The sequence below is a fragment of the Lynx canadensis genome, chromosome B1 (assembly GCF_007474595.2).
Source record: "Lynx canadensis isolate LIC74 chromosome B1, mLynCan4.pri.v2, whole genome shotgun sequence".
NCBI lineage: Eukaryota > Metazoa > Chordata > Mammalia > Carnivora > Felidae > Lynx > Lynx canadensis.
The window spans coordinates 44,968,405-44,973,277 of NC_044306.2; the positions used below are offsets into that span (position 1 = coordinate 44,968,405).

Here is a 4,873-nt window from a genome sequence, read left to right on the forward strand (position 1 = left end):
CTACTGTTCTGACTTCCATTACTATAGATTAGTTTTGGAATTATTAAGTATGTATTCCTGTGTCTGCTTTCTTTTAGTCAGCATTATATTTGTAAGGTTCATCTGTGATGTTATATGCCTTGGTGGTTCATTTTGTTTTCATGGTTGAGTGGTATCCCATTGTATGAATAAAACACACAATTTATTCATTCATTCTATGTGGTTTTTTTCTTTTGGCTTGGTATTTTATTGATAGTACATGACAAGGTAGGGCTTCCCAAGCCCCTCCCATTCTTCAGGGGGTCTGGGATGGAAACTGTGTAGAGGTCAGGAGACTCTCACTGTGTTGGGGGATGAGTTGGGGCAAGGACTCCCCAGAAGCTGAGGGCCTCTCTCTTCTCTTGCCTTTGCTAGGAATGGTGGCCGAGGGGGCTCTTACTCCTTGGAGGCCATGTGGATCATAAGGCACACCACCGGGTTGCCATAGCCAAATTCATTGTCATACCAGGAAATAAGCTTGACCAAGTAAAGTGTTCATTGAGGGCAATTCCAACCCCAGCATTGAAGGTGGAAGAGTGGATGTCACTGTTAAAGTCTCAGGAGAAAACTTGGTCCTCAGTGTAGCTCAGAATGCCCTTGAGGTGGCCTTCTGATGCCTGCTTCACTGTCTTGATGTCATCATATTTGGCAGCTCTTTCCAGGTGGCAGGTCAAATCCATGACTGACAAGTTGAAGGTGGGGACATGAAAAGCCATGCCAGTGAGTTTCCCATTCAGCTCAGGGGTGACCTCACCTATAGCCTTGGTGGTGCCAGTAGAAGCAGGGATGATGTTCTTGGAAGCCCCTTGGCAATCACATCACAGCTTCCCAGAGAGGCCATCCATGGTCTTCTGGGTAGAAGTAATGGCATGGACTGTGGTCATGAGTCCTTCCAAGATGCCAAATTTGTCCTGGATGACCTTGGCCAGAGGGGCCAAGCAGTTGGTGGTGCAGGAGGCATTGCTGACAATCTTGAGGGATTGTCATGGTTCACACCCATCACAAACATGGGGGCATCATAAGAAAGAACAGAGATGATGATGATCCTCTTGGCCCCACCCTTTGAGTGAGCCCCAGCCTTCTCCATGGTGGTGAAGACCTCAGTGGACTCCACAAGATACTTAGCACCAGTATTACCCCATTTGATGTTGGACAAATCTCACTCCTGGAAGATGGAGATGGGATTTCCATTGATGACAAGTTTCCCGTTCTCAGCTTTGACTGTGCTGTTGAATTTGCCATGGGTGGAATCATATCGGAACATGTAGACCATGTAGTTGAAGTCAATGAAGGATTCATTGATGATGACAATAACCACTTTGCCAGAGTTAAAAGCAGCCCCGGTGAGCAGGTGCCCAATATGGCCAAATCTGTTTACTCCAACCTTCCCCATCATGTCTCGGGGATGTGGCTGGCAATGAACCAGATGTGGCTGTCTGTTGAACAGGGAGGAGCAGAGAGTCCATTCATTCTACTGTTAATGGACATTTGTATTGGGTGTAATAGGAGTGTAATTGTTATGTCTTAGGTTATGTACGTGTTATAATAAATACTTCCAAAGAATTTTCCAAAATGTCTGTACCAATCTACATATCCACCAGCAGTGTGTGAAAATTCTAGTTCCTCCATAACCTTGCCAACACTTGCTATTGTCAGTTAAAAAAGTTTTTTTAGTCACTATGGTGGATGTAGTGGGTTGTTTCTCTTTATATCTATTTTAGTTGTGTCCAATAATTTTTGATGTTATTTTTATTGTCATACAGTTAAAAATATTTTCTAATGTCCATATGTATTGCAAATATCTGATACTGTTCTGTGACATGACTTTTCTCTTTATTAATGGTATTAATGGTATTTGTTGCTGTTGCTGGCTAAAAGCTTGATATTTTAAGGTAGGTTTTTGTTTTTACATTGGCATATGGGTTAATTAGAAAAGTATATTCCTTAATTTTTAACATCTAGGGATTTTCTAGTTATCTTTCTATTTTGGATCTCTTGTTCAATTTCAGTGTTATCAGAGAATAGATTCTGAATATGTCAAACCTTTAAAATATACTCAAAGACATATGTTAAAATCTCCAACTATATTCGTAGATCTGTATTTTTCTCCCTTATTTCTGTCAGTTTTTTCTTTATACATTTTGAAACTATGTTATTACGTGTGCACAGATTTAATATTGCTATATTTTTCTGTTGAACCAATTGCTTTATCATTGGGGAATGTAATATAACTGCTTGCTTTAAAGTAAACTTTGTCTGATACTTGTCTAGGTACACCATTGTTCTTTTGAATAATCTCTACTTGTGTATTGTTTTCCATCCATCCTTTTAGTTTCAAATTTTTCCACTTATCTGTTGCCATAAAAAAGCACCCCAAAACAGTGGCACAAATCAACAACTCAGAGGTTTTACGTGTCAGGAGTTTGAACAGAGCTTAGCAGAGATGACTTATCTTTGCTTCACAATGTCTGGAATTGTGGTTGGAAAGACTTGAATGGTTGGGGGCTAGAATCATCTGGAGATTTTTTTCACACACATGTCTGGTTCTTGGACCAGGGTAACTGGTGACTGAGCTCAGCTAGGACTGTTGCTAGAGTGATTGCCCATGTCATTTCTATGTAGCTTGGGCTTTCTTATAGCATGGAATCCTTAGGGTAGTCATACTTCTTACAAAGAGGCTCAGAGCTCCACGAGTGAGTGCTTCTTCAAGCAAGGTATAAGTTGCATAGCCTTTATGACTTAGCCTTGAAAATCACATAGTGTTACTTCTGTCATGCTCTATTGATTGAAAGAGTCATAAACCTGTCCAGATTGGGGAGGGGAGTTAAACTGCTACCTCTTAATGAGGAGAATCAAAGGATTTGTGGCCATGTTTTGAACAGGCCACATAGCTTTTCTTTCTGTATCTTTATGGTTAAGATGTATTACTTGCAAGTACTACACAGGAATATCTCATTACATTACTCTTTAGTGCATTTTGCAGATATTGCCTTTTTATAGATTGAAAGTTCATGGCAACCTGTGATGAGCAAGCCTAAAAGCAATATTTTTTTCCAACAACATTTGCTCACTTCATGTTTTGTGTCACATTTTGGCAATTCTCACAATATTTTAAACTTTATCATTATCATTAAACTTTATCATACAAAGTTTATCATGTAAACTTTATCATATACCATTATATTTGTTGATTTGTGACCACTGAAAGCTCAGATGATGGGTAACATTTTTTGCAATAAAGTATTTTTTTACTGTTTATTTATTTTTGAGAGAGAGACAGAGCATGAATGGGGGAGGGGCAGAGAGAGAGAGGAAGACCACAGAATCCAAAGCAAACTCTAGGTTCTGCACTGTCAGTGCCTGATGTGGGGCTCGAACTCATGAACTGTGAGATCATGAGCTGAGCTAAAGTCGGACGCTTAACTGACTGAACCACCCAGGTGCCCCAACAATAAAGTGTTTTTTAAATCAAGATATGTACATTGGTTTTTTTAGACAATGCCATTGCATACTTAATACACTATAGTACAGTGTAGACATAACTTTTATATGTACTGGGAAACCCAAAAATCCATCTGATTTTTTTTTCTTTGCGATATTTGTATTATTGCATTGGTCTGGAACCAAACCCTCAATATCTCTGAGGTATGCCTATAACATATAGGTGGATTTTATTTATTTTTATCCAGTCTCAGAATCCTTGTCTTTTAACTGGAGAATTTGGTCCATTTATATTTAAAGTAATTGCTGATAGTAAGGTTTCAACCTATCTTCTTACTATTTATTTTGTATTTGTTCCATGTGTTTTTTGTTAATTTTGTTCTTCTTTTTTTTCTCTTTGGATGAATCAGGCAATTAAAAAAAATATTGCATTTCCCTACTCTATTAGTTTGTTACTTGTACATTCTTTTATTATTCTTTATTATTCAGATATTGCATCATGTATCATTGTTTTGTTATAACCTACCTTAAATGAGTACTTCTTTCACCTGGACAATGCAAGAACCTTATAACACTTTAACTCCATTTACTCCTCCCCAGTCTTTTGTGCTATTGTTAATATATATTTAATTCTCTATATAGTTTGAACTCCAGAGAATATTAGTATTATTGTTTTATACAATATACAATGAACTTAGATTTATCCATAAATTTTAGAAAAGGTGCTGTTCTCCTTTCTTGTATTACTGCGTTTCCATCTGGAAGTATTTATCTTCTGCCTGAAAAAATCCTTTTAGTGTTTCTTTTAATGCAGATATGCTAATGGTAAATTCTCTGAGTTTTTGTCTAAAAATGTCTTTATTATGTCTTACATGTGAAGGATATTTCACTGAGTATAGAATTTTAGGCTAGCAATTACTTTCTTTCAGCACTTTAAACATTTCCTTTAACTATCTTATGGTTTCCATTTTTTCTATTGCTTAGTTGTCAGTTTTATTTTTATCCTTTTGAAAAAAAATGTGGTTTTTTTTTTTCTCCCTTTGTGGCTACTTTTAAGATTTTTCTCTTTGGCTTTGGTTTTTAGCAGTTTTCCTGTGATTATGTAAATGCGGTCTTCCTTGTATTAATCTTATTTGGGGTTTGTAGAAATTCTTTATTCTGTGGCTTGATGTCTTTCATCATTTTTTTTGAAAAATTTCAGCCAGTATTTCTTTGAAAATTGCTTCTATCCCATTATTTCTCTCCTCTGCATCTGGGATTCCAGTGACAAATATGCTGGATGTATTTACCATGTCTCTAGACCTCTTATGCTCCCCCCTTGTCCCTCATTTTTCATTCTTTTCCCTCTGTGCTTTATTATCCTCTCTTTAGCTATATCTAATCTACTTTTGAACCCATTTGTTAATTCTTGATT

General features: G+C 37.2%; 1 pseudogene; it reads right to left on the reverse strand.

Annotated features, from left to right (window-relative positions):
- Positions 1-236: 236 nt before the first annotated feature.
- LOC115511483 lies at positions 237-1,429 on the reverse strand (annotated as a pseudogene).
- Positions 1,430-4,873: the final 3,444 nt, after the last annotated feature.